Source organism: Neomonachus schauinslandi, chromosome 9, assembly GCF_002201575.2.
Source record: "Neomonachus schauinslandi chromosome 9, ASM220157v2, whole genome shotgun sequence".
NCBI classification, from domain to species: domain Eukaryota; kingdom Metazoa; phylum Chordata; class Mammalia; order Carnivora; family Phocidae; genus Neomonachus; species Neomonachus schauinslandi.
The window spans coordinates 3,769,309-3,789,513 of record NC_058411.1 but is presented as its reverse complement, the minus strand read 5'-3'; the positions used below and the strand labels follow the sequence as shown (position 1 = coordinate 3,789,513).

The 20,205-nt window shown below is 44.3% G+C and overlaps 1 long non-coding RNA gene across 1 annotated transcript; it reads right to left on the bottom strand.

Moving 5' to 3' along the window:
* Nucleotides 1-16,985: 16,985 nt before the first annotated feature.
* Nucleotides 16,986-18,651, bottom strand: LOC110571568. The gene is made up of 3 exons (XR_002479792.1): nucleotides 18,465-18,651; nucleotides 17,531-17,773; nucleotides 16,986-17,041 (listed from the first exon to the last, which is right to left on the bottom strand). It is a non-coding gene; the product is annotated as an uncharacterized LOC110571568 (long non-coding RNA).
* Between the last annotated feature and the right edge of the window lie 1,554 nt (nucleotides 18,652-20,205).

Here is a 20,205-nt window from a genome sequence, read left to right as displayed (position 1 = left end):
GAATTTCACCCTTCAGAATTGGGTGTGTTTTTCCAGTGCGCTGTTTATACCTACAGAATGAGATATATGTGAATAATTTGTAGTGTAGTTTGAAGTGTGTTTTCAAACATTTTCATGAATGATATTGCAAAGGAAGCTTGCTTTTTCCTCAACATTATGTTTTTGAGATGGAACTGGGTTGATATCAGTGTGTGTGTGTGTGTGTGTGCGTGTGTGTGTGTGTATACTTAGGTTGTTTCCAATTTATTTTCCTATTACAAACAATGCTGCAATTATGCACAGGCTTCTCTAGGTAATAGATTTAGAAGGGGAATTGCTGAGTCTTTGCAAACATGCATTTCCAATTCCAATTTCACTTTGGATATTGACAAATTGCTTTCCAAAGTGGCTGAATTAATCTCCACTCCTACCAGCAGAGTGTGAGAATTCTTTTTTTGCCTTATATTCACTAACTCTTGATACTGTCAGTCTTTCAAAGTTTTTGTCAATCTGATTAGTATGAAATGTCCTCTTGTTTGTTTTAAATCATATTCATCCGATTCTTAGGAAGGCTAAGCTTATGGGCATTAATAATTTTTATTTTCTCCTGTAAATTGTTTATTCTATCAATGAAACAGAATAGAGAACCCAGAAAGACCCACATAAATAATGTCAAATGATCTTTGACAAAGAAGCAAAGGTGATACAATGGACTAAAGACAGTTTCTTCAGGAAATGGTGTTGGAACAGCTGGACATCTACAAGCAAAATAATCCATCTGGACACAGACCTTACATACTTCATAAAATTTAACTCAAAATGGGTCATAGACCTAAATGTAAAAACAAAATTATAAAACTCCTAGAAGATACCACAGGAGAAGACCTCGGTGACCTTGGTTAGAGCGATGACTTTTAGATACAACACCAAAAGCACAATCCTTGAAAGAAATCATTGATGAGCTGGACTTGATTAAAATTAAAAACTTCTGCTCTGCTAAAGACAATGTCAAGAGAAGGAGAAAATAGTTCTCCGACTTGGAGAAAATATTTGCAAAACATGTATCTGATAAAGGGTTTGTATCCAAAATAAAAAAGAATTCTTAAAACCTAACAGAAAGAAGACAAACAGTGTAATTAAAGGATGGGCCAAAGACCTTAACAGACATATAAGTGTCAAATACATATGTGAAAAGATGCTCCACATCAAATGCCATCAGGGAAATGAGATACCACTACACACTTATTAGAATGGCCAAAATCCAGAACACTGACAACACCAAATACTGGTTGAGGATGTGGAGCAACAAGAACTTTCATTCACTGCTGATGAAATTGCAAAATGGCTCAGTCACTTTGGAAGACAGTTGGAAGCTTCTTACAAAATTAAATATAATTTTACCATATGATCCAGGAATCACACTTCTTGGTACTTACCCAAAGGAGTTAAAAATTTATATCTACACAAAGACCTGCACACAGAAGTTTATAGCAGTTTGATTCATAATTCCAAAACTCTGAAGCAACCAACATGTCCTTTAGTAGGTGAATGGGTAAATAAACTGGGTACATCCAGACAATGAAATATTATTCTGTGCTATATAAAAATGGGCTAATAAGCCATGAAGAGACGCTGAAGAAACTTACATGCATATTACCAAGGGAGAAAAAGCCAATCTGGAAAGGCTACATCCTGTAGGATTCCAACTCTATGACATTCTGGAAAAGGCAAAACTCTGGATAAAATATCAGTGGTTCTAGGGGTTGGGGCAGGAGGGATGACTAGAAGGAACACAGAGGATTTTTAGACAGTGGAAATACTCTTTATGATACTATAACAGTGGATTCATGTCATTATACATCCGTCTCAACCCATCGATTATACATCAAGAGTGAACCCTGTGATACACTATGGACTTTGGGTGATCATGATGTGTCAGTGCAGGTTCATCAATTATAATAAATATTCCACTCTGGTGGGTGATGTTGATAATGGAAGATGCTATGCATGTGTGAGAGCAGAGGGCATTTGAAAAATCTCTGTACCTTCCTCTTAATTTTGCTGTGAACCTAAAACATCTCTAAAAAAACAAAGTTAAAAAAAGATCACTGACGGCTTAAAGCAAGATTGATAATACTTTGTGGAGTCTCTAACACGTGTAGAAATGATATGTAGGACAGTGATAACACAAAATAACACATGAGGGGGAAATAGAAACATACAGTTTATATTTTTTACTGAATACGTTCTTTTAAGAGACACTGCAATAAATTAATTGGGCATATCCTAAATTCTAGATGAACCTTAAAAAAAATAAAGAGGTACCTCTAGTAAGCCTATAGGTGAGATAAAAGGAGATGCTAAAATTACTCAACCCAAAAGAATGCAGAACGATGGGAAAAGGAACAAAGAATATACAGGATGGCAACAGATAGCAATATTATATAATTAAATTTAAAACATAAATGGTCTAAATGCACTGATTCAAAGCAAAGATTGTCAGACTGGATAAAAAAGCAAGACTTGAGACTTCCCATTTCAGCTCTGACATGTAAGTGCTTGCAAGTAATCACTCCCATCCTTACTAAAAAAAAAAAGAAAAGAAAAGAAAAAGGAACAAAGTGAAAATCAATGTCTTTTGTTGGATCCATCATCCATCAGAGAATTGAGGTCACAGGGCAAACTACCACCTGAAAATGGGGGGAGAGAGGAGACACTGTCACAGCTGCGATCCGCTCTCCTGAGGAGCAGAAGCCACTGGAGCCAGAAACTGGTAGGAATACTTACATGGTAATTGTGACAAATTGCCGGAGATTAAGTGTGGACAAGCATAAGAATGGGAAATGGGAGGGGGAGGCACAATTGACTGGATTTTTATCTCCAGTCCCACCAGGTTCTCACCTCAAAGAGCCAAGAAAAATTCCCTCTTGTCTCAGGCTGGGAGAGGGGAAAATGAACCCTTTGAAATACTCTCAAGGCATCTCCATAACAAAGGTCTACTCAGCAGGAGAAATGACCTTATCAGGACTGTGTCGCTGGTAGGATGAAGGGCAATAGCCCCCTCTAGCCTTCCTGTCTCACTTAAGTCCGGGAGAAGGGGAGAAAACCAAGAAACATAGGTGAAGGTCACAGGCCAAGGACACAGGTCCACTAAGATTTAATCGTGAGATCACAGAATGCTCTCCCTCCTCCACGCCTTACTACCACATCAACAGGCTCCAGTATCACGCCAGTGAGCTACAGCCTAAAGAGCTACAAGGCACAAACTATATTTAGGAAGCAGTTCTTAGCAAAAACCAAAGACCACATGAAAAATAGAAAGAAGGAAGCTAGAGGAATTTGAAGCCTTTGGAACTTACATCTACAACAAACAACACAGCTCCACTTCGGGCCATAAAACCTCACCCTAAAACCCTATTCACCTCAGTTATTGTTACCAGATATATCAGGTTGGGGTTTCAACAAAATAATTATAAGGCATTCTAAGAGGAAAGAAAAAATAAGACCGAACTATATGCTGTCTGCAAGAAAACCAGTTTAAGTACAAAGACACCAAGGATGGAAAAAGAGGTATCCAGCAAACACTAGTAATAAGAAAACTGGTCCATGTCAATAGAAGACACAGTAGACTTCAGAACAAGGAGTATCCCTAGAGGAAAGAGGGACATCCTGTAACGATAAAATGCTCCATTCACCAATATGACACAACAAAACAAAACATGTACACTTCTAATAACACAGCATCAAAATAAGTGAGCAAAACACTGAGGAAGCTGAAAGGAGACATGAAATTGCACAATTATTTTATATTTCCATATTTCTCCCCCAGTAATCAAGAGGAAAAGTACACAGAAAATCATCCTAAGTATCTAGTATCCTAAGTAGCTAGGATAAGAATCACACTGGGCTTATCCTCAGAAACTGTGGAAGCAAGAAGACAGTGAAGTAAAATCTTTAAAGTATAGAAAGGAAGAAATCCACCAGTCTAGAATTCTGTATCCAGTGAAGTTATCCTTCAAAAGTGAAGTAGAAATACCTTCTCAAACAAAAATTGAGAGAATCTGTTGCTAACAGACTTGTCCTGAAAAGAGATGTAAAAAGAAGTTCTTCACAAAAGGAAAAGGATGTAGATCAGAAACTTGAATCTACAAAAAAAGAAAGAACATAAGAAAGGGAATAAAGCAAGGTAAAGTAAAAATACTTTTATTATCTTAATTGAACTAACAAATTACAGTTTGTTCAAAATGATAATAGCAACAATGTATTCAGTGATTATACTTATGAAAAAGTGAGATGAATGGCAGCAATATTATGGGAAAGGATACCACAATTGAGAATTCTCTTCTACAAAGTACCTGCACTCTCCCATAAACATTATTGTGTTATCTCGAAAGTGGACTTGGGTTAGTTGCCAATGCATATTGTAAACTCTGGGATAGTCACTAAAAAAAGTAAAAGAGAAAGAAATAAATATGCTAAGAGGGAAGAAAATGGAATCATACTGAAATGCTCAGTTAAAACCATAGAAGTCAGACAAAGACTGGATGATAAAAAATACAAAGCAAGGCTGACGAGTAGAAAACAGGAACAGACATGATAGATATTAATCCAGCTGCTTTGGTCTACAGGTTTGTGTCCCCCTAAAATTCATATGTTGAAATCCTTCCTAAGCCTCAGAGATGATGGTATTAGGATATGGGTCTTTGGGGGTGCTCAGATCATGAGGATGGAGCCCCATAAGTGGGATTAGTGCTCTTATGAAACAGGCTCCAGAGGGATCTTTAGCCCCTTTCATCATGCATGGGAATAGTGATAAGGAGCTGGCTATGAACCAGGAAGAGAGCCCTCACCAGAACCCAAACAGGTTGACACCCTGATCTCAGACTCCCAGCCTCCAGAGCTGAAAGCAATATATCTCTGTTGTTTATAAATCACCCAGTCTGGTATTTTGTTACAGCAGTCCATACCGACAAAAAGCTCTATCAAAAATCACTTTAAACATCGATGGTCTAAATGCAATTAGACCAATTAAAAGACAGCGAGTGGTAGAGTGGATAAACACAAGTCCCACTATAAACTGTCTACAAGGAACACACTTTAAATATAAAGGCTCAGATTAAAAGTGAAGGGATGGAGAAAGTTGTACAATGCTAACACATCAAAGGAAAGCCAAAGGAACTATATTGGTTTCAGACACAGCAGACTTCAGAGCAAGGAAATGATCGGAGATTTTTCAAAAGGGGCATTGGATGATGACAACGAGGTCAATTCTCCAAGAATATGTAGCAATTCTTGACGTGTATGCACTTAGAAAACAGAGTGTCAAAATATATAGAGCAAAATCTGCCAGAACTACAAGAAGAAATGGATTAATCCACGATTAAGTTGGAAACTTTAACACCATTCTACCAGTAACGGACAGATGCAGCAGGCAGAAAATCAGCAAGGACATAATTGAACTAAAACAGCACCATCAACCAACTGGATCTAATTGAAATCTACAGAATACTTCATCCCATATTCTTTTCATGGGATATTCACCAATGTTCAAATAGACCAAACTCCATGTCATAAAACATACCTCAGCAAGTTTAAGAGAATAGAAATAATAACATATGCTCTCAGACCACAGTGGGATTAAACAAGAAACCAATAACAGAAAGACACTGGAAAACCCCCCAAATACCTGGAGATTAAACAACACACTTCTGAATAACATGTAGGTCGAAGAAGAAGTCTCAAGAGATATTAATAAATATTTTGAACTAAATGAAAATGAAAAAACAACAGCAAAATTGTGGGATGCAGCAAAATCAGTGACTAGAGGGAACTTTTTAGTATTGAATGTATATATTAGAAAAGAAGATCTAAAAACAGTAACCTCAGTTTTCACCTTAAAAACTATTAAAAGAACAAGTCACATCCAAAGTAAGCAGTGGAAAAGAAATAATAAAAACTAGGGCAGAAATCAGTAAAATTGAAAACAGGAAATCAGTAGAGAAAATCAACAAAACCAAAATCTACTTCTTTGAAAAGATCAATAAAATTGATTAAACTCTAGCTAACCTAATTAAGAAAAAGAAAGAAGATACAAATTACTAACATCAGAAATGAAAGAGAGGCAGGCCATCACTATTGATTCCATGAACATTAAAGGAATAATAAATAGTATGAAAAACTCTATTCCCACAAATTTGATCACCTAGATGAAACAGACAACTCCTTGAATATACATTTTACCAAAACTCATACAGGAAGCAATAGATAAACTCAGTAGACTTGTATCTACAAAAGAAATGGCATCAGTAAATAATAATCTTCAAAACAGCAAGTGCCAGGTCCAGATGAGTTCACTGATGAATACTACCAAACAATTAAGGAAGAAATTATACCAGTTCTCTACTATGTCTTCCAGAAAACAGAAACAGAAGGAATACTTCCTAACTTCCCAATTCTATGAGACCAGTATTACCCTGATACAAAAACCAAAGACATTATTACCAAAAAAAAAAAAAAAAAAGAAAAAGAAAAAGAAAACTACAGACCAATATAAATCATGAATATAGATGGGAAAATCCTCAATAAAATGTTAGCAAATCAAATCCAACAATGTTTAAAAAGATTGATACAGCATGACCAACTGGGATTTATTCCAGAATGCAATACTGGTTCAGTGTTTGAAAATCAATTAGTGTAATTCCATTCCATCAACAGGCTAAAGAAGACAAATCTTATGATTATATCAGTAGATGCAGAAAAACCATTGGGAAAAAATCCAACACCCATTCATGATAAAAATTCTCAGTGAGCTAGGAATAGAAGGGAACTTCTTTAACTTGATAAAGAACAAGCACCAAAAATGAAAAGCTAACATCATATTTACTGGTGGAAAACTAGAAGTTTTCCTGCTAAGATGAAGCACAAGGCAAAGATATCTCCTCTCACCACTCCCTTTCAACATCGAACTAGGAGTCCTAGCAAATATAATAAGACAGGAAAAGGAAATAAAAGACTTATAGAGTAGGAAGGAAGAAATAAAACTTTGTTTGAAGATGACATGATTGTCTATGTAAAAAGTCTGAAGGAATCAACAAAAGCTTTTTGGAACTAACAAACAGCTACAGCAGGTCTACGGGATACAAAATTAATATACAAAAATTATTGCTGTCTTGTATATCAGCAATGAACAATTGGAATTTGATATTAAAAACCCAATACCATTTACATGAGCACCAAAAAAAAAAAAAAGAGGAATAATTGGGTATAAATCTAACAAAATATTTTGAAGATCTATATGAGGAAAGCAGCAAAACTCTAATGAAAGAAATAAAAGATCCAAATAAATGGAGAACTATTGCATGTTCATGGAAAAGAAGACAATATTGTTAAATTGTCAATTCTTTACAACTTGATCTACAGATGCAACGCAATTCCCAGCAAGTTATTTTGTGAATACTGACAATTTAAGTCTAAAGTTTATATGTAGAGGCAAAAGGCTCAGACTAGCCAACTCAATATTTAAGGAGAACAAAGCTAGAGGACTTCAAAACCTATTATAAAGCTACAGTACTCAAGATAGTATGGCATGGTGAAAACAGACAAACAGATCAATGGAACAGAATAGAGAGCCCAGAAATAGACCCCACAAATGCAGTTCACTGATTTTTGACAAAGGAGCAAAATTAATTCAATGGAGAAAAATTGTCTCTTCAACAAACGGTGCTAGAACAACTGGGCACCCTCATTCAAACAAATAAATCTACATACAGACTCAGATCCTTCACAAAAAATAACTCAAGATGAATCACAGACTGAAATATAAGTCACAAAATTATAAGAATTCCAGAAGATATCACAGGAGATAATACAAGTATCTTTGGGTAAGGTGATGACCTTTTAGATATAATACCAGAAGCACAAAGCCATGAAAGAAAAAAAACCCTAAGTTGGATTTAACTAAAATTAAAAACTCCTGGTCTGTGAGAGACACCATTAAGAGGTAAAAAGATGAGCTACAGATTGGGAGAAAATATTTGGAAAATGGATATCTAATAAAGAACTTGTATCCAAAATATTCAAAGAATTCCTAAAATCAACCATAAGAAAAACAAACAACCCAATTAAAAATGGGCAAAAGATCTGAACAGACACCTCACCAAAGAAAATATACAAAGAAGATATGGATAAACTATAGTATATCTAGACAATGAAACATTATTCATCAATTTAAAAAAATTAAGAGAGTAAATCCTAAGAGTCCTTATCACAAAAAGAATTTTTCCCGTTATTCTTTTCTTTTAAATTATATCTCTATGAGAAGATGGGTGTTAGCTGAACATATTGTGGTAGTCATTTCCCAATGTAAGTAAATTGAACCATCATGCTGTCTGCCTTGAACTTACTGAGTGACGCATGCCAATTATTTCTCAATAAAACTGGAGAAAAAAAAAAAGAAATGAGCTATCAAGCCATAAAAAGACACGGCAGAACCGTAAATGAGTATTGCTAAGTGAGAGAAGCCAATCTGGAAAGGCTACATACTGTGTGATTTCAACTATATGACATTCTGGAAAAGGCAAAAATATGGAGACAATAAAAGGATCAGCTGTTGCCGGGGTTTGTGGGGAGGACGGGAGGGAAGAATAGGTGAAGCACAGCATTTCCAGGACTTTGAAGCTATTCTGTACGGCACTGTGATGGCGGATACGTGACATTATGCACTTGTCGAGACCCATAGAATGGACAACACCAAGAGTGAACCCTCGTGTAAACTGTGGACTTTGCTTAATCACAACATAGTGACACTGGCTCATCGGTGGTAACTGACGCACCACACTGATGCAAGATGGAAAATCATAGGGAAACTGTGTGCCAGACAGAGGGAGTATGTGGGAACTCTGTACTTTCCAATCAATTTCTCTGTAAATTCAAAACTGCTCTAAAAACATACAGGCTACTAATTAAAGAAAAAAAAAAATCTTAAAAGCTTCATCCCCAGCCCAGGGCCTGGCACAGCCTCAGCCCAGCCTGACACCAGCTGTGGGACACCCATGGTGGCCACACAGAGAGAGGGTCCTGCTCTGCACACTGTATGTGACTGTCCCTGAAGGATGGTCCCCACCTGCCCCTGCCCTGGGGGTGTCCAGGGAGTGGTGACAGGTATCAGGCTGGAGGTGGCTGCCCCAACCTGGTTCTCCCTGGGCTCCACCCCCTGGCATGCTCCCCCTTTACACCTCCTCCTCTCCAGGCTGGCTTCTCTCTTCTAGAAAAACATGCTTCCACATCTCTGTGGTTCTTCCTTTGTTGTTCCTGCTGTCAATATCTTCCTGCTTCTCCATCGGAGGCCTGCAGAAAGGACTCTGGGGCTGCTGGTCTGTAGATCGGGAGGGTGAGAAGTCTTACCCTGTCCTCTACCACCTGCACATCTGCCCCCTCTCCCCACCGCCCGGGTGGCTGAAGCATAGGAGGTGGTCTCACATCGGCACCAGGGTATCTTTAATCACGTCCGTGTGCGAGCGTGCACATCCTTGTGTGAAGGCATGCTGTCTGTGCCCACAGTGTGTACCCTTTTATCTCCCAGAGTGTCCACAGGAAGGACATGTGAGGGTCAAAGTGCCCTGTGGTGTCTCTCCTTTGACCCTGGGTGCACCTGTCCATGGGTCTGTCTGTGAGTGGCCTCCTGAGCTTGGTCTCAGCTCTATTCTTGTGGCTTTTTAAAGTTTAAGACAAACAGGCTAATTTTATAAATGGATGAAAGATTTTAACAGACCATTAACAAAAGAAGATATGTATGTGGCTTATAAGCATGTGAAAAGACACTCGACATCATGAGTCCTAGGTGAAATGCAAGTAAAAACCCCAATGTGCTACCACTACATACTGCCATGTGTTGGCAAGGATGTGGACAAGTGAGAACCATCAAAACCAAACCAAACCAAAACAAAACAAACCAAAACATGTCCATGCTGTTGCACATGTAAAATGGTATAAGCAGTTCAGAAAGCAGTTTCATCATCTGTTCAAAGTTAAATACACACTTATCTTATGACCTAGAAATTCCATGTACAGATATTTACCCAAGAGAAAGGGAAATACATGTCCACAAAATAACTTAGACACAATTATTTGAAGCATATTCATTCACAATAGCCCAAAACTCAAAACAACCCAAATGTCCATTCACTGGTGGACAGATAAATTCTAGCATGTCCATGCCTGGAATACACTTAGCCATAAAATGAAAACTAGTGATACAGCGACAGGGGTAAAAACCAGAAATATTATGCTCAATGTAGTAAGCCAACCTGAAAGAGTCTATAACATACGATTCCATCTGTTCACAAAAAGCAGTGAGTGGCTGTCATGGCAAGAGGCGGAGGGGACACAAGAGACCTATGGAGGGAAAATGTTCTGTCTTGATCATGGTGGTGGTGGCTACCACAAGTCACATTCGTCAAACCTCATGGAACTGTAACCTTAATATCATTGATTAATAAAAAATTTCAGACACATATACAATAGGTGGTTTACTTTTAGAAGGGATAGGGCATCTCCAAAATGAGTTAATAATATACTTTTGGAATAACTCCAATATGAGTTCTGTTCCTTGATGTTCACGAATAATTATGCTTGCAATTAGACCCTTCACTACGGCATTTACTGCAAGAAAGCCAAATTAGAGGGGCAACCAAAAGCATAAAAATTACACAAGTTGATCATAAAAGGTAACCAATGAATGACAAATACCTGACTGCATTGTTTGTAGCCGTGCCCCCGGCCAGTTTACGCTGCCATCGAGCAACGTCACTGGGTGAACACGTTCGAAACTCAAAGTCCCAATCTCCCTCCCTCTGTTGCCAACGGGATGTGTAGGCTCAGGCCAGTGAGTTAACACTGGCTCACCAGATTCGTGGTCTCCTGGGTCTGAAAGACACAGTGCGATTCTTAAAGATAAGGATGAAACTAGCAGGTGCCATGATGTGGTCATTGTTGATTTCATTTATGACCGTTAACAGGAGGGAGGCGGATCAAATAAGCAAGAGGTCTGCTGATAGGAGCTTCTCCCAGTTTTCGTTCAGCTGAGAATGTCTCTATTTCATGTTCATTCCTAAAGGATATTTTCAGTGGATGTGGAATTCTATGCTCCTTCAGCAACTTAAGGATGTCCCAGTGCCCCAGACCGTGGTTTCTGTGAGAGCAGTCTGCGGTCACAGAGCTGCAGTTCCCACCCGGGCCAACCAAGAGCCACAAACAGGAGGGGAGGATTTCCATCACTCCAACCGTGCCATCCCTCGGCCCAGAAACAGAGGGCTTCCCTTGGGACTTTTCCTGATCACACTTGGTGTGTAGTTCCAAGTTTCCAGCTGCCTCTGAGTCGAAAGGAGGATAGGCTGAAACTCAAAGAAGAAGGTTGTGGGGGGCACTCACTGATGGTGGGGGGCGCTTTCCGCAATCAGCCTGCTACCATTTCTGTGAGCAGATGCTCCACACATCTTTCCAGGCTTTAGTGTCTGCTGGTGGGAGACAGAGTGGCACGTGCTTACTCCGTCTCGGTCCCAGTTATGTTACCCGGCATGCTGCAAGTTCTGTGAGGGCAGAGACGTCGTCTAGCTTATTAATCTGACTGACCCGAGCTCAGTGTTGTTCACGTAGCCACTCCTCCTCTACAATTCACTGAATAAATCAATAAACAGTGAAGACTAAATTAGGTGATGTTTGTAAAGCAACTGGCCCGGTGTAAAGACGTTCAATATCAATAAACAATAGTATCTACCTTTGCCTGGAGAGACCTGAAGCTTGTGTGTCTATCTCCATTATATTCCAACTACTTAACACGGAAGCATTCAAAACAGGGCGAGACGCTCCTACAAGTCACTAACCTGTTGAAGTAAATGAGGCACCTCTCCAAAAATGTTATCCGTAAGCCCCAAGAAAATCTGAGTTTTTCCTGTATGCAAATGAGAATTTAAAACATGATTGAAAACACATGGGTGGCGTTTCAAATCGGTGAGGGAAAAGAGAGGTTTTCAATTAATCATATTGAATAGCCATTTAGGGGGAAAAAAACATAGACGTCCTTCTTACTCTCTGTTTCCAAGTAAAGCCTGGATTGGTCTGAATAGAAGAAATAAAGCCACAAACGTACTAGGAAAAAACATAACTAAATAGTAGACCTATTATGAGAAAGAACTTTCTAAATAAAATACAAAATCTAGTACTATAAAGGAAAAACTTAATAACTTTGATTTCATAAAAATGTAAATCATTCCTTGTGGAGGTATCATTATAAAGCCAGAAGGCAAGCAAAAAATGAAAATGTGAATTTATTGTAACAATGTACAGAAAAATATGAGCACTGTTGTGCACACGTGCACACACACACAGATACACACAGTATCTAAATTAGAATGCTTCGAAAGAGGACTTCTAGGGGCGCCTGGGTGGCTCAGTCATTAAGCGTCTGCCTTCGGCTCAGGTCATGATCTCAGGGTCCTGGGATCGAGCCCCACATCGGGCTCCCTGCTCGGCAAGAAGCCTGCTTCTCCCTCTCCTACTCCACCTGCTTGTGTTCCCTCTCTCACTGTGTCTCTCTCTGTCAAATAAATAAAATCTTCAAAAAGAAAAAAAAAAAAGAGGACTTCCTACCCTTCTCTCTGACTTCGGCTGACAGAGGGAGGTATATCTTTTGGAGGGAATCCTCAGGACCTAATAATTTGAATTCTGCCTACGCTGCGGAACACCCCCCTCCCCCGGGGCAGGGTCTAGGTGTCGCACAACTCCTAGGGGTACATTCACGTCACAGTCTCCCTGCAGTGGTGGCACCGGGGTCTGGCAGTCTGTGGTCAGCGCTCACTGTCCCTGTACTACAACCCAGGCCGCCCCCCCCACAGCTGCTTCCCCGTTACCCAAACCAGTGAGCTGGCGGAAACTAAACAGGGACCGGATTGCAAGGAAGTCTGGAAAATGCAGCTATAAGGAAGACCTTGGAAGGTCAGGGAGAGGGCTGGTCACATCACGTTTCTCTTTTGCCTGATATGATCGGGGACTACACCATCACAGTCCCCAAAGTGGAACCATCTCTCGTTCCTGGGATAAACGATTCTCCCAACACATCGCCGCATTTTCTCCGTTAAAGGTTTTAGTTGGAATTTTTCATAAGTGGGATGGCCAAAAATAATTTTTGTCCTAGTCTTGTCTGGATTTGGCGTCAGAATTATGCAAACTTCATTGGAGGAGCTGGAAATCATCTTTTCCTATTCTGTAGAGCAGTTTATGTAAGTACCTTATAGGAGACACCTATTCCTTAAAAATTTAGAGCGTGCCTGCTGAGCGGCCTGGGTCTGTTTTCTGTCATCAGTGTTGTGTCGACACGGGAAGTCTCCAGATTACCTGTTCCTGTTCCCTTTTTCCTGTGGGTTATTTTCCTCTTGAGGTTTTTCCTCTCCGGGGAGAGGGGGAGTCCACGTCAGTTCACCCATTCTCAATTATTCCTAAATAATTTTTAATTTGTTTTTAATTTTCTCTTCAACCGAAGTTATCTAGAAAATCATTTTGTAATTTGTAGGCGGATGGATTCTTTTTTCAAGGTGGCGGAAATCTTACTCCCCGGGGTTGACTGCAATTTCCTACTTCTCCCTTGCTTTGGGAAGCCACGTCCTGTTCAGGGTGGCGATATGCCCAGCTCTAGGGCAGAGACCATGTTTGTCTGAAGCCATCCTACGGCTCCTGCTCCTCACCACCCGCTACTCACTTGGCCAGCCTGCTTTCCCAGGGCAGACCCACGACTCCATCCAGCCCCCTTCCTCCCGCTTTGGCTCTAACATTAAATACCTGGAACCACAGCACAGCGTAGAGGGTGAGCCCAGACTGTGGGCTGTGCCTGGGCTCAGCTCCCGTTCCATCAATTACCGGCTCTATAACTTTGGACAAGTTACTGAATCGCGCTCTGCCTCAGTTGCCCCACATGTAAAGCGGAATGCCTTATCGATTTATATGATAATTCAATGAGTGAAAATATAGAAGGGGCTCAGAACAGTGGTTGACACAAAGGAAGTCCTACGAAGTGCCAGGATCATTATAATAATTACTGATGTTCTAATAATCATTGCCGTCCTCTTGGGACTGTGAGGACAGAGAGCCAACATATAGAGAACACAGAGCAAAAAGAAAGAAAGGGCTTGGATCCTTGATGAAGATGTTGAACAGAGCTCGGAAAACCCACCTCTAGACATTCAGAGAACATTAAATGTCCCTCCTTAGGTCCTCCGCTCATTTTTGTTGAATGCATTCTAACTGATATGCTTGCTTATATTTTTCATTAATTCAAAAACACGTCTCAGGCACTGTTCTAGGCTCTGGGGACACAGCTATGGAACAGCCTCAAAGAAACCCTCTGCTTCTTGGAGCTCACATTCTTTTTATACTAATTTCTGATTGCTTTTCACGGAAGCCAGAGAAAATAGCCCCATGAGCTCTGCTTTGAGGACTCTCTACTGAGATTTTCTTGCTAATACAATTTTTATAATTGAAAAGTGAAAAGAACTTTTGAAAAGAACGCATGTTCTTGTTTGAAAAGAACGCATACAGGCAAGTAGAAGACAAGAAAGGTTAAGGTCCAGATTGGTTTTTTTACATACCGATGTCCAGTTGTTCAAACACTGTTTGTTGAACAGATGCCTCTTTCTTCATTGAATTGCATTTACACCTTTGTCGAAAACAAAATGGCCATATTCGTGGAGGTAAAGTGAAAGGAGGAGAGGGGAGAGAACAGAAAAGCAAACACCGTAGAAATGCCTAAAATGAAAATACCAAACGTCGGCAGAGTCGTGGCACAGACAGACCCGTCATTCCCTGCAGGCTGGGGTGTTGCAGGCACGATCTCTGTGGCCGGATCCATCTTTTCCGGCTGAAGTAAGTCCTCCAATGCTCTCAAGTGTGTTCTCAAGCAGAAACGCTCACAGACATTGGGCAAAAAGCACAAACGAGAACGTTCCTGGCAGGACGATTTGTTGGGCCCCAGGGTAGAGACCACTCACGCATGGCTTGTCGTTGGCCGCGTGGACAGCGCTGGGGTACGTCCACACGATGGACCAAGGCGTGCAAACAGAAGGAACGCTCTCGCACGACGCACCACAAGGTGGCCAAATCTCACCAATGTAAGTGCTGGAACTAAAGAAGGAAGACGTGAGCGGACGTCCAGAATAATTTCGCTCATGTAAAGTACCAGACCAGGCCACGCTCGGCTGCACTGTGAGAAGCGGGGCCGGTGGCTTACCTTGGTGGGAACAGGGGAATCCTGAGCTTATGGGATGCTCTGTCTCCTGACCTGGCTGCCGGTCACACGGGTGTGCCCAGTGTGTGACAATCCATCCACGCACACACGTGCGCTTGTCTGTGTATCACACTTCGAGTAAGAGATTAGGAAAAGGGAGAAGCAGTGGTCCTCTGCACCCCTCGTTCTGCACGTGGGGGTGCACTCTGCCCGCCTGCTCCACAACCAGGCACGTGACAGCACAGCCCCCCTCCCCCCCACATATCCTAAGCTTCCGGCTCTAGGGGTGTGGAGGATGCTGAGCCATGAAGCCCAGGACAGGACATGCCCTCGGGAACTTCGAGTCTTGAGGAAGGAGGAGGACCCCACGGCCGACACACCCTCCAAGGCACCAGGTCACTGCGTCCACTGGTAATGCCCGGCTCAGGTGGTCCCAGTAACTCTGCCTACAACCCCGTTTTATCCTCATGAGCTGGTCTGTGCCCCAAACACACAGATCTTTCTGACACCGTCATCTTGGGCCATACTGCTAATGCAGCGAGTCGCTAAGGCAGGCTGTGGGCCCCAGAGCGCTTGTTAGGGAACCAGCGAGAAGCGCTCGATGTCCATGCCTGTCTACAGCACCGACATTTTATGCAATTTCCAGAGCATCACAGGGCCCCTGCAAGCTCCTACTGGGAGCGGGAAATCTTCTTTCTTCTTTCTGAGAGTGGAAAATTGCTCGGTCCTCTCAGGGGAGAGCTGCGGGAATTTAAGCTCTTAAAGGCACAGAAATACCCTGTGGCCGGAAGTAGCTTTTTCTACCTCTGCTCCCCATCCGTCTCTGCCTCTCTCTTTCCCCTAGTTTTGGGGGCTCAGAGTGGGGATGCTGGAAAGCCAGGCCTGTATCGCCCGATATTAGGAGCAGAGACTTAGGGAGAGAGACAACTGCCACTCCCAACCCCTAGACTCCCGCGTAGGTCCCAAGATCACTGTCACCTCGGCTGTGGAGAACAGGAATCACACTCGGGGCATAAGGGGCTGAAGCCACTGACCACTAGTGAACTGTCAAAATCACCTACATATAAAATTTCCTAAAAAGTTGTGCCATATGGCTCTCACTTTTGACTCATGATGTTAAATAATAGTTGTTTTAATACAGATTCCCATTTTTCTACAGAAAAAGATACAGAACGTTGTCGCTAGCCCTGTACCACAGATAAAACACTGACCCACCGCCCGAGGTGAAGGCCAGTCACTGAGCTCATCCTGACATCTCCTGGGCCTCACCGCATCCATAGTGAGCAGTCCGTTGGGTTGAAACCGCGTTAAGCCCTCAAACCTCCAAATCAAGCTTGCAAAATATTGGCCGTGTCCTGACGCGCTGGCTGCATCATCCACAACCTGAGAGCATGACCGCTGTCCTCATCCGTGGCTTGAAGGGGCTCAGGGGTGTCGGCATGCACACGGACATCCAGGTGCACGTGCTCACATGCACACACCATGCCAGGCGGCTGGGGAGCTGTCATCTCATGCCAGGGGGGCCTGTTATCCCTACAGGCAGAGATTCCACTCAAATCCAGAGGCACGTGGACCTGACTTCCCAGAGCCAGCCGCCCCTCTGGAGGGCAGCTCCATAATTTCCCAGCCACCCTGCTAAAGCCGAACGAACCTCAGACATCAGTGTACGGGCGGGGTGGGCAACGAGACCAGAGGGGCAAGCAATTTGTCCAAGGCCTCAGAGAAAAGCCCAACAGGGCAAAGATGGGACCTGCACCTGTTCCTGCTCCCCTCCTCTGTTCCAGGGGCCACCTGGGGAGACATGGGGAGAGGAAGTTACGGCGCTCACAGTAAGGTCCCGGCCCCGAAGCTTCCCACCTTACTCCCCAGGAACCCAGGACAGATTGTGACACGTGAAGGGTTTGTTGGGCAGGGGTTCAGGCGAGAGTCCAAAGTTTAGCCTCTGTCCGCAGGCAGCCCCCAGGGAGGACCCCTCTCGAAGAAACTCAGCCCAAGTGCAGGGGTAGGAACAGATTCCCCAGGGAGCAGCCAGAGCGGATGGCTCCAGGGCAGAGGAGGAGGAACCCAGCAGTGGGGGGCAAGCAAGACTCTGCTCCTGCTGCCAGGACCCCAGACAGCAAATCCGCTCCCTTCCTCCCACCAGCTCCAAGGATGTGCAAGTCTCCCCGTCACTGAGCTCACGTGAGCTCAGGGAAACAGGGTGCATGAGGCCCCAGGTTTGACACCCATGCCGGACTGTTAGGGCCAACGTGACAAAGCGCCACCGAACAGGCCACTTACGTGACAGAAAGGCACCTCCCACAGTTCTGGAGGCTACAGGGCTGAGATGAAGGTGCTGGCAGGTTGGATCCTCCAGGGCTGAGGGAGGATCTGTTTGGGCCTCTCCCCAGCTTCTGGTGTTTGCTGGCGACCTTGGTCATTCTTCAGCTTGGTGGCAGCGTCCCTGCCCCTCCGGCTCTCCACCTTCATCTTCACATGGTGATCTCCCCGTGCGTGTGTGCGTGCGTGCGTGCAAACCTCCCCCTACGATAAGGACGCAGTCACCTTGGATTAGGGGCCCGCCCTAGTCCGGTATGACATCATCGTGACCCGTTACATCCACAGCAACCCTGTTCCCGAATAAAGTCACGTTCGGAGGGAGTGGGGTTTCGGACTTCAGCGCATGAATTTGGGGAGGACACAATTCAGCGATAAAAACGCTGAACACAGGTCCGGTTCTCCGCTCGGCCACTTCCCCACCCTGAACACAAGATGTCACAGCATCAGCCGGCAACGTGCCTCCTTCCTCTGAGAGATGGGGAGGGAGCACCTACCTCGCCGGTTTGTCATGAACAACCCATGAGACGGGGGAGCACCTCTTGCGTGCCCTCCACCTCGAGCCCTAGCGTGGGCTCTGGAAGGCAGGAAGGCATTGATGGCATGACCCCCAAGACCAGCAGCGACCCCGGCGCTCAGGCGGGAAGCCGGCACACAGGTGCTCCCAGCCCACCCCTGCAGTGACTGCAGAAAGCCATTAAGAGCAAACTACATGGGGAACCACCAAAAATTGAGGGGCTCAGTTGGCTGTTCTCCTGCAGTTCTGACCCCTGCCCCCCCCCAAACCCGCGTTTCTCTTTGATGCATTCCTAAAGGAGCTGGGCTCCAGATGTTGTCAAGAAAGAAGGCATTTGCAAGGATGCCTGTGTTCAACTGCCCGTGTTGGAGATTTATTTACTTGATTTATTCTTCCTGGATTACTTTATTGACTTGATTTATTCTTGTTCCAGCAAGATTTGAGGGGATATACGGTGAATAAAATCCATTTTGGTTAAGTGGATCGGCGCCCCACAATTAGCGGGACAGGGCCAGAATGACTGAAAAACACAAATAATCCCCAATTCCCGTTTGATCGCACAGCTGGCATCTCAGACCAGATGTACCTCCTTGCATAGGCATGTTATTTTTAAACCGTGAGGCTCAGCGTGTTCAGGTGCTGTGCACGTGATAGTGAGGATGGGGTGCCTGAGGACGGGGTGGTGGGGCTTCCAGGCCAGCCGCACCAAGGGAGCAAAGAATGGGACGGGAGAGAGAGGTGGTGTTAGAGACCCGGCATGCCAAATGCCTTGCCTTTCCTACCAAACCCAAATTGAATCCCCAGACACTCTGTCTCTTCAAAATTGCGACTTAACTTTGGAGCACTGCCTGGGGGGGTCCGAGGTTGGTCGTGTTAGCCATTCACCTCCAGAAAGCCATGTCAAAGCCTGGTTCTTGCCACCTGGTTCTGGTGATCCGTGAATTTGGCCTCTGGTGGCTCCTTTGCCGCATTAAACACAGTGTCACCCACGGTGAGCGAGCTGGCAGGCTCTGCTCCTGCACCACGCCCCAGGGGGCCCCGGCTGGCCCCGGATGATATGCAGTGCCCAGCCAAGCACTCCAGGAGGGGTGCTCTCCATGGCACATGCTGCCCCTCCATGCCAGCCCCTGCGCCCAGTCTGGAACTAGTCGCACTTTAACTCCCTGGCGACCCAGAGGAAAGGGGAGAAAAGCGCACACTGAATCTCTATTTGGGGAGGAGCCCGGGCACCATCAATGCCCCTGCCTGCTCTAATGGGCGTTTGCCCAAAGCAAGAGGACAGCCTTGTGGGGTGCATCACTCCATTGTTCCCTGAGCAGGTTCCTACATTGCAGGACCCTTTGGGGTCACCCTGCATGGCAGCCAGTGTTCCCACAGAGCCACCCCCCAAGGCCAGCACATGCTGCTGCAATCCACCCCTACAGGGCCCCAAGCGTTGTCCCTCAAGTCTCTCCGTTGGCATCATCCCTGGCAGCAGCCCGAGGCAGCCCCATGCTGGCCTGTCCATCACTGAGCAGCGAAAGGGAAGGCGGTCCCACCTTGGGCCCTTTTCCTACTGGGAGATTCCCGAGTTCCCCTGTAAACGTGCCCACCTCCTCCCAGAACCTTCTCTGTGAGCCAGTATGGAAAAAGGAGGGTGGCCTTTGAAACACCAGGGGAGCCCCCGAGTCGCCTCCCCCAAGGCAGTGGGGGCCTGGCTAACACTTCAAACTAGAAGAAGTCGGCAAAAACGACAGGAAAAGAACATCTGCTCCATGGGGACCGTCTGTGTCTAAAGGGACACTGAAGAGGTGGACTGGGCTCTGCCCTGAGGTCACAGCCCCACTGTGAAACTTGTAAGGTGCCCACTGGGTATCACCCACTCCATCCCGCCCTCCTGCTGGGGAAGCCGAGGGCCTCGTCCTCTAGTACGTCGGGAAGCTGAGATGGACCCAGGTCCGGGGAGCACCTGAGAACTTGCTTCCCTTTGATCTCTGGCAGGGAAGGAAAACGGGACCGCAAAAGGGGAAGCAGCTTGCAAAGGTCTCAAGGCAAGGGATGGGCTTCTAACCTCGCTTCCGCATCAACGGTTATCTGCCATCAAGCCTTCCAGGCGCCAGCGCATTGGGCCGCGGGCTGGGGT